Raw genomic sequence first — 17,080 nt, forward strand, 5'->3', positions numbered from 1 at the left:
TACTGGGCTGCATCCCGCCGAGCCCAGAGCATCATCCATCTGCCTGGGGATCAGGCATCACAGGAGGCCCCGGGCAGAACAAAGTGATCTGGTCCTTGCAGTGATGCTCTCGCTGGCATGCATCCCCAGGTGCCACCACGCCCCCTCTGTATGTCACAACGCAGGAATGTCCTCCGAGGGACCCCCCCTCCCTGGCCACGCCTGTCACCCACAGCCAGGTATGGACATGGCTGTGGTGGGGCCTCGGGGACAAATACTGTTTGCAATAAAACCCCGCTTCAAAGAGTTACCACAACTCCTGTGATAAAAAAAGAACTCGACTGTCTGTAACAGTTTTAAATCCATCACCGGGAGATTAAATTCTAAAGGGATTTTAGCTTTCAATATAAACAGCAGATTCTTAAGTACCTCTTCATTTTCTGCATTTAGGAAAGACACAGAAAGGCCTAAAATCCTCCCAAATCCCTTAGCATCATTGCAGCCCTGTGCAGAGATGGGCTGGGCGTTGGGCGATGGTCTTGTGCCCGCGGCAGGGTGCTCCCCAGGGAGCTCGTTCATGACTGCGCTTGAGGCCGTGATGATGACTGGGTTGTGTTTCCTGACTAACCGCATTGGGAACAGAAGAACTGGAAGGTCCCCAGCTCCCTCGGGGCAAAGACACATCAGGAATACCAGGAGTATTATGGCTGCATCCGGGAGCTGCCTGTCTGGAGCAGAGGAGAGGTGAAAGGTGTTGGGAAAGCTGCTGGTGAGGAGGGACCAAGGATGGAAAGTCAGCACAGAGCATCCCAGGGGGTGAGGAAGGTGTGGGGCAGCTGCCCCCAGGGTGGGAATGTGTGGGGTGCTGGGTGCCTCCAGTGATCTGGCTGAAAATTTCCCATGAGCTGTGCACATCCCAGACGAGGCCGGCATGACGATACCTTGACGAGACATCAGCCTGTAGTCAAATTCCTGCTCAGGCTCTTTGTCTTCACCTGGGTGCGGACCCGAGTCAGAAACCAAGCCACCGGGTGTGTCGGCATCCCGCTGTCTGTGGGTGCCTTCCACTGCCCCACTTTCATCTCCTCCCCCAGCTACGCTCTCATGGCTGGTGGTTGGTGGGCTGACAGGCTCAACACCTCCTGCCGCAGCCTCGGAGGAGGCGAGATGTCAGACATTCCCCCCAGGCCAAGGTGAGCCGGCTGTCTCACATCGCCTGAGTCACCCCAGGCTCACGCTGGTGCTGGGACTGGCAGCAGTGAGGGCAGAGCTGGCATCTCCACCATGACCGCCACTGCCATCGTGCTGGCATTGGCTGGTCCTGCCGGTGGGGAAGTAGCAGGCATCAGGAAATGAGGGCTGCTGTCCTGTGCCTGGGCTACGGCAGAGGTTTCCTCCCTGGCCACTGGTTCTCTCAGTTCCTCTTCTGGCTTCTCAGAAGTGACCCTGTTTAGACTTTGGGGGTTTTTTTTACAACATTTTCTTTGTTGTTTTGGTTTTTTTCAAAACTGAAGAATTATAATAAAACTGCAGCAGCTCCCCACAGGCCGACTACAGTGCCCATCTCACCTTGTGTGGCCAAGACTCTCCTTGTCCATATCTTGGATGCTCTAGCCATCCCCAGCAGCAGAAGCCACCGTGGAGGCTCAGAGGGTTCCCTTGATTTCTGGGGGGGTGAGGGGCTTCTGACCTTCTCCCTCATGGTTGCCTGCCAAAAGCCACCACTGCTGCCCCACTGCCTTGCTGCATGCCAGAACTACCCACAGTGCAGGGACTCACAGACAGCGAGGGGTTAACGGAAATAATGCTTTGAAGGTGATTTCTCTGTTATTAAAAAACAAAACAAAACAAAACCAACAACCAAACAAAGCAATGTAGTTCAGTATGAAAATAACCCAAACAATGAAAGAGGAACCACCTGAATGCTAAAAGCTTGCTCTGAATTCCTTTCCCCTTCCCAAGCAGCTTGCTTTGCATATTTGCCACAAACCCAGCCACAAAGAAGAACTGTTGGGTCATGTAAAATCCTGCACCAGTGGCCAGAGCCCAAGTCAGAGCTGCCCCTGGGCAATGTTACCCCAGACGCCTCGGCTTCCCGGGGCACGTCCCAGGCTGGGCCTGCCTTGCAGTCTTGCCTGAGCCCGGAGCTGCCTGGAGGGATGGAGCATGGGCTGGGGGAACTGAACCCTGTGGCTTATTGTTCCTTCGACCTCCTGGCTGGTAGGCCAGTGGGACCTGTCCACAGAGTGCAGTGAAAACGCTTCTTCTCATGGAGAGGCTGAACATAATGCAGCTGGAATGAGGATTTGCAGTTGAAGTCGGGTCCTTGGCTATCCTTCTGGTTTGGAAGGTGGAGCCCTGTCCTCCCTCCAGTGCTCAGGCTGCTGGGTGAACCCGGGCTCTGGTCTCTTTGTGTTGCTTGGGCAGTGAAATGGGGCTGAAGCAGCGATCCCAAGGCTGGAAGCAACAAAAATAGCGACTGGATGTCATGGAAGCTGTTTGCAATCAGCCCGCGCACTGGAGTTGATGCACATGAAACGTATTTTGAGCAATTATGAAGAGCGAACAAATTAGTGAAGAATCGGAGCCTGTTCATGAACAATTCACAAACAGGAAGAAAGAAAAAAGGGCAAAATGCTTTGAATAAGTTGTTTGCTATAAATAGTTTGCCCAGTTTGAAGAGCTAGTGACAAACACAGTCAAGGGAAGGCAAGGATAATACATCACAAAATGTACTTTGTTCATTTATTTGACAAGTGTAGCTAAGTTTTAATTATTTATGATTATACTTCATAATGTGCTAGCACATGTTCTGAAGCATATTTTAGTCTTAGTAATCTGAGACCTTGCTCCAGCACTGTCCAGGCTATTAAATCCCCACGGCTCAGCGGGGAGTGGAGAACCTTCCATGCATGTGGAGCCCGGAGCGTGGGAATTAGTGAGGAGCAGATAAAGTCCCACTGTGTTTGTAACCCAGGTAAGGAGCAGCATTGTTTGAAAATACCAAATTGTGAACCTGACAATATGCCTTTAATCTTTGTCACTTCACATGCCAAATCCCAGAAGTGCTGAATTATTAAGTCTAAAGTTCCAAAATAAACTCTCACTCAGAAGATTATTTCCATATAATTTGAAATTTCCTGCTCTAATAACTCCTGCACTCGGTCTGTCTCTTGCCCTAATCCTGTTTCGAAAGGCTGAGCCCAGCCCTGGGCCAGAGCAGAGCCCCTGGGGTGGGCTCACCTTCCCCTTCCCTCCCCAGATAAACCTCCATCCCCCAAACTGCTGACGGCTTAATTATTGCATGGGATAATTAGCACAAGGAACCAGACTGAGTCCTCTCCAAACTCATTTCACTGAGGAAATCAATCTGATCCCTCCCAAAGGGGTCTGCTGCCAAACTTAATTCCAAATAATTTAACAGAAAAGTTCTTTAATGTTTCAAAGGGGTAAAGGCAGTGAGATGGTGACTGGCGCATGGCACTTGGCAGATGCCGCTGGCCAGATGCCTGTGCCCACCTGGGCCGGGCAGCCCCTTGCAGGGACCACAGAGCACTGGGGACTCTGGTCCTGGTGGACAGCGGGTGCTGGGAGTGAGCGAGCATCTGGCTCTCCCTGCTCCAGTAACCCAAATCCCAGCCAGGGCTGGTCCAAAGTGCAGCCGTGAGGGGCTGGTGGAGGGGCTGGGGAGCAGGATGGGCAGCGCTGCAAGCAGGCAGGGACCAGGCAGGAGGTAGGCGCAGCGGGACGTGGGTGGGCGCAGGGAAGGATTGGACCCAGACAAAGCTATTTTTTGCCATGAAAAGGAAAACTATGCCTTTGCTTCCTGGATTATATATATTTGTATGTTTTTCCCCCTGCAGTAACTGGAGAATAGAAATAAAATACTGAATTATTAACTCTAATTACCCCCAGAATTACTTCAATAACAGTGCAATTTCACAGACGGCTGCTGTGAAGACAATATGCAGGGATAAAAGGAGGCAGAGAATCTACTTCCACCACAGGAATGTTTGCAATTTATTATTTTCACATTAGCCCCCTTTTCTTCTCAGTTTCCTCATCTTTTCCTTCGTGGTGGTCAAATTTCAAATGCTCTGAAGCATCATCCCAACGTGTGGCTGCATCTCGGGAGTATCCCGACCCTTCCGAGCTGCAGACCCAGGCTGGAGATTGCACAGGAACTGGCTTGCTTGAGGGCGGCAGGGATGAAACAGCAGGGATGCTCCTGCACTGCATCCTTCCCTGCTCTGCTGCCCATCCATCCTGGCAGCACTGGCGGGTCTGGGGGCTCCTGGCTGCAGGGGGACCTGGCTCTTTGCAGGCCAGCTGCAGCTCTGGTGAGGCAGGGGACACAGAGCAGCATTTCTCAGCCTTATGCTTCAGCTTTCCTGGGTTTCATTACAAATCCAGAACCGATCCTGTTTAATACTATTTTGCATATGTCATAAAGGGAGTTGTGTTAAGGCTGTGCGGTAGTCGATCCCCTCCTCCCTCTGTGTAGGTGCAGCTGATTTTATTTTTATTGGCTTTCTGCATTTGCATGGGCTCTATGAAGTTTTTCAACAATGAGAAAACTTCAGGAACTTGAAAAGATTAGATGCTGAACTGGGGAGAATGTCCCCTGGTGCTTGTTGTCCAGCCTTGACAGCAGCGCCAGGTCAGAGACAGCCTCTTTCCTCACCGGGCTCAGGGGTCCCTGGCACTGCCTCTGCCAGCGCCTTTTCCTGCACCGTATACTGGGATGTCTCAGCCAGCACTTGGGGTGTCCAACCCCTGTCTGGGGGGTTTGAAGCAGGTGCTCTTGCTTTCAGCCCGGCTTGCTGGCAGGTACCGGGGCATAAGCAGCACTTGGCATGGCAGGGATGCTCAGTCCCCATTTCTACAGGCAGGTCTTCCGTTCACAGCAGTTTGTGCTCTGCTCCGCTGCTCTGTACCTGAACCACAGCTCAGGGCCATGTCCTGCAGCTTTTCACAAGCACTAAATCAAAGGGGGCTTCTGGAAGGGGGACAGGGAGGGGGAAGGGGAAGAGAGGGGAAAAAATGCACTTTACACTGGAATGTGACCAGCCCGGGTAACTCAAACCAGAAGGCAGCCAGTGGCAAGCAGGCAGCTGGCAAGTGGCTTGCTGGGCTGGCATGGCTGAGAACTGACCTGCCAAAAGCCTTTTAGTACTGTATGAAAAAAAAAAAAAAAAAAAAAAAAAAAAAAGGAAACCCAGACCAAAAAACACGCTGACTTGGAGGGCAGCATCGCTCTCTTCTTTCCGCTCCATGCTGGTGGCTTGGGGCTGGGAGCCCTACTACGGTGGAGTGAGTGAGTTCTGTGCGTCTCCCAGCGACAAGGGTGCAGGGACTGGAGGGGGGATTTTGGGGTGGAAATGTGGTGGGTGCTGTGTGAAGGTCACAGGGTGGGCAAAGAGGGCTGCAGAGGGGCAAGCCAGCTTCTCAGCCCTGGAGCTGCCTGCATGTGACCCTGGCAGGGCTTCGAAGGACAGCTGAGCTCCCAGGGCTATGGGGGACAAGGGGTGGGATGGGAAGTGGCATCCCACCTGCACACCTACCCCTAGATGCTGGGGAGCCACCTGGTGTCCCGGTGCTGTCTCAGTCCCTGTAGGTGGCATGACAGTGGCAGTGCTGTTGCATCCAAAGCAGCTCGTACTGCACCACAGCCGGGCACTCCTGCCACCTAACCACGGCGTGCCCACACCTCGGGAGCAGGCTCCCAACCCAGCATCTGGCATCCTATCTGGGCCTGCCCCCTTTCCCCTCCCCTCTGCCTATTTTTACTTCTCCAGCTCCTGTTCTGGGTCCTGGCAGGTCTGAGGGCCTCTGGACGCTGAATGAGCCACTGGGATGGGGGCAGGTATCACACCCATGTGGGTGCTGGCAAGCTCCATCCCTGGCTCCCTCCTTTTTGTGCTGGTCCCAGTAACGGCAGGTCTCTCCCCCTCCACGTGCACTGCCCTTGTTGTGCTATGCGTCACTCTTGCCAACAAACACTGAAGTGGAGTACATCCAGCTTTCCCCAGGGAGCAGGCGTTTCGGCAGGGATCAGCTATTTGAGTAGCTGGCTTTGAAACGGGAAGGGAAATCCCCAGACTCTGGCAGGCTGCTGCGGATGCTGCCGAAATGCTGTGAACTCTGCACTCCAGGGCTTTCATATAGTTTTCTCTTCTTTGCACATTTTCCCCTTCAACTGCTGGTGAGCAGCCGCTGCTCCAGAGGACACAGCTGGTTCTGGGAGCCCTTCTGCATTAAGAGGAAGGCTACTTTCTTTTCATGAAGAGAGTAGGTCTCCCTTTCTGCCCATGTCCCCCCTTCCCAAATGGAAGTTAATTCACTCCTCTGTCTCTCCTGGTGTTTCCTTCCAAAAGCTTGCCCAGCCCCTCCAGCAGCACGCATGCCCACGGATCTTCCCAAGGCAGCTCCCGGCACCCTGGGGCTGCCCCAGCTGCTCTAGCCATGACACTGCCTCTCAGGGGATGCTGCACGCTGCCTTCCCACAAGCCCTGACAGCTTCACTTCAGCATCCTTTTGCCACTAGGAAATAATTGTGCTTGATAATGCATTAAAGTGATTGTTATTTTAGTGATTGTGCTCGTATTTCCCCCTCTTTGTTTTCCTGCCAGGCTTCAGGGGAAACTTAAAATAGATAAATCAGTGCTGCAAGCAGGTGTGGGATAGCTTTTCCCCTGCTTCTGGGAGTCGGATGGATGCTTTGAAGCACGGACCACTGGATTCAGCAACACCTGCACATCTCCTTGGAGGGACAAGCATTCCCTCTGCCCAGCAGCCACCTTTGTCACTGTGAGAGATGTTTTCCTGCAGCTCTACCCCACAGCATGCAGCTGCCACGCTCAGCTCCACTGCCTCATCCAGCCCATGTGGGGCAGGGGATGGGGCTAAGCTCCTACCGTGGGGCTGGACAGGCGTCCTCCCCACCAGCTGCCTGTCCCTCTCTGGGATCCACAGTGGCAGGAACCTGCGGTGGGTGGGAGCAGTGGTGTTTGCCCCAGGGGCTGCTGTGAGATGCTACATGGCCTGGATGCCACTTTCCTTGGAAAAAGCAGCTGGTTGGGGTGGGAGGCAGCCCTGCAGCCCAGGCGGGAGCAGCCAGGGAACTGCTGGGGCAGGCGCATGCACAAGGCACCGGGATGTGCCGGTGCTCCCCCACAGCCAAGCGCTACCCTGGAGTCAGCCCGCTCAATGGGAGCTTTCACTCCTTCCTTCCCTGTCCCTTCTTGCCGTGCCCCGCAGCCAAGTCAGAACCCCGCTTTTGTTCGCATTTTTTAAAAGAAATCATTTTGGGGGTGAATTTCATGCCAGTGAACAATACCAGCCGGACTGCGGCAGGGACTATAAGGGCTCCGTGATTCCCAGCAGACATCCAGCACTGCTGAAGGCCAGAGACAGGCAAAGCAGCTCCCCGGGATGCTGAGCACCCTGCCTTGTCCTTGTGGTCGGGAAAGGCTTGTCCCCTCCCCGGGGTCTGCTGTCACCTGCCCTGCGCTGCTGGTAGGAGCCCAGGCTGTGCCCTCGGGGCTGGGACCCAGCAGCGCTCGCTGCACCCAGGGCTCAGCTTCCTGGCAGCTGCTTCCAGTCAAGGCTGGCATTGCTGGTGCTTTACTGGGAAGGACTGGGATACACTGGAGGGAAGGCTGGGACTACAAGGCAGGGTGGAACAGGGAAGGGGCCTAGGAGTGAGGTCCCCTCCCGCAACACAGATAGCTTTGATAATTAGCCAGGACTGTGAAGGGAAATGATGAAAGGTAGAGAGGATTTGTTTAAGCATGGCATATTTTATTGCTTTCCTCTCTCAAAGTCTCTCTTTAAAGTGGTTGGAAGAATTTTGCTCTGACTTTGCTTCAGATGTTGAACTTTAATTACAGCCAACACACCAAAATACCTGCAATATGAATAAATCACATAAAAGATTCTCCCAGGCAAGCTCTCCCTGCCTCGCTGCCACACATGCGGGTCACGGTGGGGACTCCAGCACGGCCCCGTGGGGTGCCTGCACATCTCAGTGCTGCCGTGGAGCTCTTGCCCATCAGCCAATGCCGAAGCTGAAGCCGGGCAGATCCTGGCAGCCAGGTGCTGCCTGCGATGCCGTCAGGCCTTCGCTCCCTCAGGGCGCTGGCGGTGCCGGGCTACGTTCGTTAGGGATGAACTAGGGGAAATCTTGCCAGCCTTTAGCAGGCCAGAAATGCTGTGGTGTGATGCTTCACCTTCCTTTGCCTCTCAGTAGTGCCTGGAGGCGGCAGCAAGACTGAACACAAACCATGTTTTCTGGAAGCCAGCACACCTCTTCCCAGACCTGCCATCCCCTCCAGCTGCTGCCACCCAGGGATGGTGGGACAAACCCCTCTGGCACAGGGCAGCCCCCCAGCCCAGCGGTCTCAGCACCTACCTTCCCACACCTCTTTCCTGCCCGCAATTATTTCAAGGGATCATTACAGTCTGTGTGTGCTAATCGCTGCAATATTTCCTTTCCTGGGAGGAAATCCGAGCGATGGACCATGGTTTGTTTCTCTTCCCCTTGTGGTCGGTGAGGATGCGGTTGAGCCTTCCGGGTCAGGGCCAGGGAACCAGGGCAGTGATGATGCTGCTGGGCTCAGGCTGTCTGCTCCCACCAGGGACAGCCAGAGCTGGCAGGGGAGCAGCAGGCCTGCTTGGGACAGCCACTGCATGCTAGGCTGGCAAGGGGCTGCTGGGCTTAACTGGTCCCAGCTGGGACCCTGGGGGATGGGGGTTGTGTGTGTGTCTGGCATCCAGCGAGTGGGAGGCTGCAAACAGTTGCAGGGCAGTGGAGTGGTGTCAGCTCTGCTGTGGACAGTGAGTCGATGTCCTGCCTTGACTTGGAGAGGGAAAGGCATGGAGAGAAGAGGCATGATGCTGTTGCATGCCCTAGGCAGCCCCAGCCTAACTATTCTCCTGATATCTATTATTCTTATGTATTTATTATTCATACTGCACCATAAGTGCTCAGGGTTTTTATAGGCAAACAAAGCTGGTGGGGGATGCCTGGAAGTGCAGTGCTCCCATAAATGACTCTGATAGCTCCCAATGCTTTCCCAGACTGCCCCCCCAGCCTGCACTGGGGTGCTCACAGACAGGCATGGGTGACCCCAGCAGCCAGGGGACTGCAGCTCAGTGCTGCTCACTTAGAACCAGGAAGATGCCGTAGAAGGCTGAATAGGAAAAGAGCCCAATTAAGATAAAATCACAGGGAACTGATTAATAATTAGTGGGTAATTAGTTATCTCTCTGCCATCTGGAGGGCTGAATCTGCTTTATAACAAGTGGCTGTCTGCTGGGTGTCCCCCACCACCCAGGCTGTCCTGTGCTGTCCCTGCAGTTTTGTCCTGTGTTGCTGGTGGGAGGCCTTTGCTAGCACCCACATCTCCTCTAGCATCTCCACTCTGGGCACCTCTTATTCTCTGGGTTGCAGGAGGAGGCACAGAGGCACCTACTTGCTGCTTCAGCTCTTATTTTCTGGGTTTCTTCTGCCAGGCTGTGGAAGGAGAACTCTTCCACGGACCCATCCTTGGTGTGAGGTGGCCTGAGTTATCAAAGAACATGTGTGCAACTTCTGCTTGAAGCTGGAACAGCTGATGCTCAGCCTCTTCCCCCAAGAAGTGTTCATCTGTGCCAGAGCCAGTGTTTTACATTTTCAGCTTCCACTGTTCGAACCAGCAAGTTTATATATTAGGTGGGATGGCTGGGGAGGAAAGAAAAGATGCCAAAGCTGGGACCCCTCCCCTTTGCTGCCTGATGTTTGCCGGGACTCAGCCTAGCGAGTGCCCCTCGCCTGGGAGGTGGTGTGGCCAGCAGCAGCCGTGCCAGCTCCTCTGCTGTCATGCCATGTATTTTAAATGTGATCCTTTCTACACCGCTGGCTCTCTATCCTGCCTGTGCTCCAGAAATGCCATCAGGCACGTGACTTGCCTGGCCCCAGCCTGTTTCCCCTCCTCCGGCTGAGAGAGCATCCCACCTCCCCACGGCCTCCCGTGAGTGCTCTGGGAGGCTGGGCTCGCCTCTGATGTGAGGCTGTGTTGTTTCCATGCACATGAGCAATTGATACTACACCCGAGAGTACCCATGGAGCGGGGAGGTGAGCCAGCAACAAGAGAGTCTGATTTCCCTTAGAGGACTTCTCTGGAGGGGATTTGTCTGACAAACATCACCAGTAAAAAAACCTGAAAGCTTTCCTTTTAGGAGGAGGAAATCAAGGGCTTTGAAGACACAATGAAGACAAACACTATCTGCAAGCGTCCGGAGGGCCTGTGAGTTACAGGGCGCAGCCTGTAAGCTGTGGGGCTGGAGATGTGAGCCATGAGCAAGGGCACTGAGCGGGGCTGGTGGGGCAGGAGGGGGTCACCCTCGGCCAGGGACCAAGGGTGAGTCCTTAGGGAAAGTTGGCTTTCTGGCTGGCTCTGTCTTTCAGAGACTGGGTACTGAGAGCATCGTTTCATCCTTCCCCAGCCTTGGCAGATGTCTGAGAAGTTTTGCTACAGGTGGCTCATCCTCCATGGGCCCATGGGTGTCTTACATGCAGGAGCAGGATTTGATGCTGGCAGAGCTGTGCATTTCTGCAGCACTGGGGAGCTCTGGCTCTCCCTGCCTGGTTTCAAGGCCTGCTGCAATAAAAGCAGTCCTGAATTGGGGCCAGGGAGTTTTCTTTGGCTTTCCCTGTGGTAAGAGCATGCTGGAGAACTTGAGGGCTTTGCAAGACCTTCCGGGGGCTTTGCTAATGAACCCCTCCCCATGCCACACATTTCATCACAAACCCAGAATGAAACCACAGAAGTCCATGGAGAGGCATTTCTGCTGCTCCAGAGACAACAAAAATGTTCACATGCAAATATGTCTGGTTTTTGCTTCCATTTTGGAGCCCAAAGTAACTTTGTGCCTCCTATTTTCTGGGTAACAGCCGCCCTGGGCAGAGGCTTGAAATCTGAAGACATGTACTGTCTTTCTTCTGGGAAGAAAACAGAAGGGAGCAGCTGACTTGTAATTTGGAGGAAATCAAAGCCCTACCCAAAGGGAAGGAGTGAGCTGTGCTGCCTTTCTATCAATCTCTGCATTATCTCTGTGTCTCTTATCCCCTGGATCAGCGGCCCTGCGGACATCCCCAGATGAGACTTGGGATTTTTCCACCACCACTCCAGTCTCCCCACAGCAAGGCACACGTTGGCCAGCTGGTTATATACTCCGTGTCCTTGGAGATCTGCTGCCCCAGTTTGAGAGCCTTTTGACATAACTTCAGTGCTGTAATGCTGCATGTCCTTGGGCAGCCAGAGCCTCCCTGTGTCCTGCTGATGGACTCTCTGGCACATTTGCATCAGTCCTCCCAAACTTTCCAGGCCCGTTAGTATCCCGTCATTGTGAATCCATGGGGTCCCTCTATCCCTGCTCCTCTCCATCTTGCAGTGTGCTGCTCCAGAGACTGTGCTCTGCCTGAGGTCCCCTTGTGACGTCCTTCATGGGGTGAGGGTGCATAGAGGATGCTCAGGGAGTCACATGCATTGTCCCCCATTCTTGTGCTAAAGGAGTAACAGAAACCTTAAGTTGTATCCACGTCTTATTGAATAATGATCTACTATTTTATATTAGTTACTGCTCCTCCCAGTTCCTCCTCCTTTACTCCACGGCTGGTTGGTGCTTTGCTGATTATTCAGCACCTTCTTCCCCTTCACTGGACAGGGGACAGTCCGTGAGCTGCTGTTCAGGGACCATGAACACACACACACACAGGTAGCTCTGTGGTCCCAAAGGGAGAGCAAGGCAACTGTTTCACATCCCTCTCTGGCTCCTGGGCTCAGGAAGGTCCTTGCTGCCAGTTTGTCAGCCTGGAGAGGTCACAGAAGAGAGGAGATGAAGGCTGGCTCTCAGCTTCGGGCTGGGAGGAAGCCACGGTGCTGGTGTTGGAGCGATGCTGGTGTTAACCTGCCTTTCCTTCAGCAACGCTCTCAGCCACTTTCTGCTCTGCCTTTAATTTCTGCCATTTGTAAAATCTGAGTTGTGCCAAAGTGGTCGCGAGACTTAATGCATATTTATTACTCCTTTTGAAGGAGAGAAACGGCTCCATGAATACTGAATATTAGCAGCTCAAAGAGATGGACTGACGCCACGAAAAATCCCTCAGCTGGCGAGGATGGGGTTTGTGAATGCTGGGTTGCATCCTGCCCCACCACTGCTCCAAATGGTCCAGTATGGCTGAATTCCTGTGCCTGTATGGATTTGCTTTTATTTTTTGGCTATTACTTCACCCCTGACTAAGTTTTGCCCTCTGCAAACAGAGCAGGGCAGAGCCAAGAGCAGGTGGCAGGGCATCGGCTAAATCCATCAAATAAATGGGAAATTTCCTGCGAGCACCAGTGAGCCTGGGCTGGAGCCAGGTTCTTCTGTTGATATTTTAATGACAATAAATGCAATCAAGGATGAGAGAGAGGAGCATTAAATTCGATAAAGTATCAAAAGCTTGAAGATTCTTAGGTGATGGGGTCATAAGCCTCTCTCAGGTTTCTGTAGGCAATTGGCAGGTGTTGCTGCATTGCCTTCTACTTGTAGAGCCGTTGTCCTGTCCTTCTGCCTGTTTGCTGCCTGCCATGGTGTAGATTGCCTAATCCTGACCTCATAGCACACCTACATGGAGTGCAGAGGCACAGCACCAGGTAACCCCAAGTCCCCCAACATCCCACCCTGTTGAGGAGGGGTATTTCAATGTGTGCTGCCTCGCTGCTGTCCCTGCCAGGCTGAGCCTCATCCCAGCTGGTGATGGGATGTCCAGTAACTGGCCACAGGCATTGTTTCACAACTGGGAAGCTCCAGTGGTTTACTGGATGGGGTCTTAATAGTGCATCTCCATCAGTCCCAGGGCTGTGGTGGTACCAATGACCAAACAAACTTGGCTCCTGGAGGAGCTGAAAGAGCCAAGGACACCCAGCACCCAGCCGGAGCTGTGATGGGCCAGTGTCCATGTAGGCCAGTAGCATCATGTAGGGGAATCACTGGTGGTCCCGAATGGTTGTGGGATTGGCAGCTTAGCATCTGCTGGATCCCACCAGGGCTAGGCAGCTGCTGAGAGCTGGAGCACTGCCTTCTGGCACAGAGTCTCTGTGTCTGCCCACACCATATCACCTGTACCTGCTCCTTGAGCCTTACCAGGGGGCAAGGATGGGAATAAGGGCTTTTTTGGTGGTCCCATGCTAATTGCCAGGCTTTGCTCATGCCGGCACATGAGGCGTGCTGAACGACAAGCTTATGATCAACATTAGCATTCCTAACGAAGTCCCATGGGCTTCCCACCTTCCCTTACCCCTTTTATAACAGTTGCTGCTCCTAAAGACTGTAAAGCTCCTTTTGTTAGGGACTAAAAGCAGCCATAAAACCACTATTAAAAATGGAATTAAATTAATTTAAAAGGGAGCCATTCAAAGCTGGCTTTCTTCTAGCGCTGACAGATTTTCTACCTGGGTTTGCCTCACCTTAGGTGGGCCAAGCATGAGCTCGCACCTCTCAGACCTGCCCAGGGGAGGTTTCTTTGCCCAGCCCCTTCAGAACACGGTCTGTAGGGATATTCTGGAGGGAGAGCTGCTGTCCCCCCGCATGAGCACTTCTTGTGGTTACTGGCCACGGGGACACAGTGGAGCAGAAGAGATCCGCTGTGGTGACCCAGGAGCATTGCAGCAGCCAGTTGCACCAGTTGCTCCAGCCCTTGCTTGTCCTTGCCTTCCCAACACAGGCAGCTCTGCCCTGGGTAGCAGGACTGAACTGCATCTCTGAGGCTTTGCATGCAACACCCCATGCACAGCGTGATAAATGCACCAGCCTGGTTCTGGGTTATTTTTTGCCCATTTCAGAAAATTATAGCACAACTGATGGATTTTCAGGCCAGAAGGGACCACTGTGACCAGCCAGGCTGACCTCCTGAATTCCACAGCCCGCTGCCTTGGCAGAAAACTCATCACTTATGCTCAAGCTGAGACATATTTTTTAGAAAGATACTCAGTCTCCATTAAAAGACTTCGAGTGATGGAGATCCCGCTCTGTCCCTGGGGATTCGTTCCAAAGCTTAATTGCTCTGACTGCTAAAAATGTGCTTCTTATTTCTAATCTGGATTTGTCTTGTTTCGGCTTCCAACTAGGGATGTTGTAATGCCTTTTCCTGCTAGATTAAAGAGCCGTCTGCTATCAGAAATCTCTTCCCCATGCATATGCTTGTAGACCGTGAGCAAGCCACCTCTTGGTCTCCTCAATAAACTAAACAGCCGGAGCTTCTTCGCTCTGTCACTGTAATGCATATTTTCCACTGCCTTGACTCATTCCCAGCTCTCTTCTGAACCTGTTCCAAGTTCTCCTGCTCTGGTTGGAAGCGTAGACGAGAGCATTGAAAGCAGCATCCTTGCAGCGGGCTTCTCGTGCCGTGTGGCTGGGTAGCAGTGTTTCTCCCTCCTCCTTGGCGGATGCAGCCAAGGCTAACGCTCATCTCCTGAGCCCGTGTGCCTGCTGCTGGGGCTGTGGGGCACGCTGCTGCTGAGCGGCTTTGGCTGCCAGGGTGCCGGGAGCCACAGCCAAGCTCTGTCCTCATGGCTGCAGGCTCCAGGGTGTTCAACCATGTGAGCAGGACAGGGTGGCTTGTCTGTGGATGTTTGTGTGCCTGCCAGGTCTGTAGGACCTGACTGTTTTGGATCCATCGAGCCAGAGGCAGGGATGCTCGGAGCGGGCTGAAATGTACCACCAGCTCTGCTGGAGGCTTGGCTGCGTGGAGGGCTGCTCAGTGTGGAGGGGAGAAAGGAGAGGGAACTCACCCACCCATGTCCACCCCCGTAACTGCCTCCCAACCCTGTCCTCTTTCACCTAGTTTCCCAAGTTCGGTGCTGAAATGAGGTGGGATTTATAAGGGCCAAGCACAGCTTGGCAGGCTGTGGTAGGGGTGGCTGTGGGAACAGGGAGGGGGAGAGGAAGAGCTGGCTGCTATCCAGCTTGTCGTTAAAAGTCAGTGTGGTGGGATTCACCCACAGGCTCATTAGCACCGGGACTCTTGTAGCTCTTGGAGCTGTGAGAGCGACTCCCTGCGAGATTAATCATCTGTGACCCGTCCAGGCAGTGTTTTGGTCTCCTTTCTGAAGCCTGTCTTGTCCCTGTTCCCTACCCACCAAGCAGGCTCGGCTCTGACGCCGGCCAGAGGTCGGCATTTCTCTTCCCTTCAGAACAATGGAGACTGGGCTGCAGCAGCCGACACATAGCAGCATGCTGATGGTTGCCAGCTGTGTTGCCTCAACATCTTCCCATTATCTCCGTATTGCTGTCTAACCCTATCTTGGGGGAAGCTTCATCCTGACTTTGGCAGAGGAAGGAGTCTCCCTCCCAGCATGGAGATTTGGCCGGGTGCTGGCTCGCTCTGGCCTGAACATCTGTTGCCGGCTTGGCAGGGAGCGAGGCTGCATGCTGGCGCTGACATGGGGGGTGTGCAGGAACACACACAGCCCCGCCACGCCATGCTGTGATGTGCCATGCTGTGCCACGCCGTGCCGCATGCTGTTTCCCTGCACAGGGCTGGGGCACCGCACAGACCCTGGCCCAGCCACAGCCCGAGATGGGGGGCTCCAGCTCCTCGCAGACCCCAGAAAATCCATCCCCAGCACCTGCCCCAGCACATGCTCCACATGCACGCACCAACTTGTCTGCATTCCCACTACACACACATCTCTCCCCTGCTGCAGGCACTGTGCACACGCACACATGTGTGCACACGCATGTATGCACATGTGCACCCCTCACTGGTCACATGCATGCACTTCTGCTGAGCAGAATTGGTCTCTGGGTGCATGAACTGCTTTGTGTCAAAGCAGGAACAGCCAGAGCCTTGGATAAGTGCAAACAACACCTTTTTTTGAAGCCCTTGGTGCTTATGGGTGCATGTATTTCCTCCTGTTACTTTCTCATGACTTGCTTCACCATGTGCAGACTGGGGCCAGACTGAGAAAAGCAGAATTATGTCAAGAAAAGCCCTTTCTGCTCAACGCAAACACCTGCAATGCAGAGGGGCTGAGTCTGTACACAAATAACAGGGTGGCCTTTGCCAAGGGGAAGGTCGTTCACCTGGAATATCCTTTGGAAGGACCCTGGCGTTTATCTCAGCCCCTTGGCAGCAGTCTGCTTAGTGAGGACTCTCTGGACAAAGTGCCATGGCCTGAATCAGTTAAGGGAGGAATTAAGCCCCGGAGCTGGTCCTGGCCAGTGAGCTGCAACATGAGGTGGGACACGTCATGACCAGACCAGCAGGTCCGGATAAACCGGCAATGCCTCTGGCCACGTGCCTGCCGATGAGGCCAGCCAGGTGCTGGCTGAGCAGGGTGGGGAGCACGAGCAGTGTTATACCCCCATGGGAAGCAGGGGGCTGCAGGGACAGGACCCATGGGCATTGGCTGTGTGGGGCAGCTCGTTGGTCTCTGCTGCAACACGTGGGGGGATTTCATGTGCTGAAAATGCAAGATGCTGCCCATAGCTGCAATGCTGCTAGGGCCCGAGACACTGTCTTGCAAGAATGCCATGTGCTCTTTGCGCTGTGTTACAGAGCAGGGCCAGATCTCAGCAGCCCTGGTGCCCTGCCCTGCCCTGCCCTGCTCATGATAGGGATGAGAAAGCTCGAGCTCATGGACTTGATCTCCAAGGTCTTTTCCAACCTAAATGTTTCTATGGAGCCAGCCCTGCCTCTGGACATGGCACCTTTGCTGGGGCAAAGCAGCAGTGCGGAGCCTCTCAGCATGGCTTTCCAAATCCATGGGCCGTGGAGGAGCCGTGCAGTGGGAAGGAGCGGGGGGAGGCTGTGCAGAGAGGCCCTGCCAAAGTTGTAGCATGAAAGGGAAAACGAGAGTCCCAAATAATTTGAGAACCTGAATGTCTCTTGCTGTTCAGGTTTTGTGAACATCCTTAACGGAAACACATGTGAAACACGCTCTCTGTGGATCTACCCGAGAAGCCTTTTCCGTTTTTGCTGCGTTAGCAAACTTCAGACGACTCTTTCTCTCCGCTGTGAACTACTGAGCAGGGACCCTGGACTCTCTCCTCCATTTTCATTCAGAGCCTCTGC

Source organism: Falco cherrug, chromosome 15 (assembly GCF_023634085.1).
Source record: "Falco cherrug isolate bFalChe1 chromosome 15, bFalChe1.pri, whole genome shotgun sequence".
Classification (NCBI taxonomy): Eukaryota; Metazoa; Chordata; class Aves; order Falconiformes; family Falconidae; genus Falco; species Falco cherrug.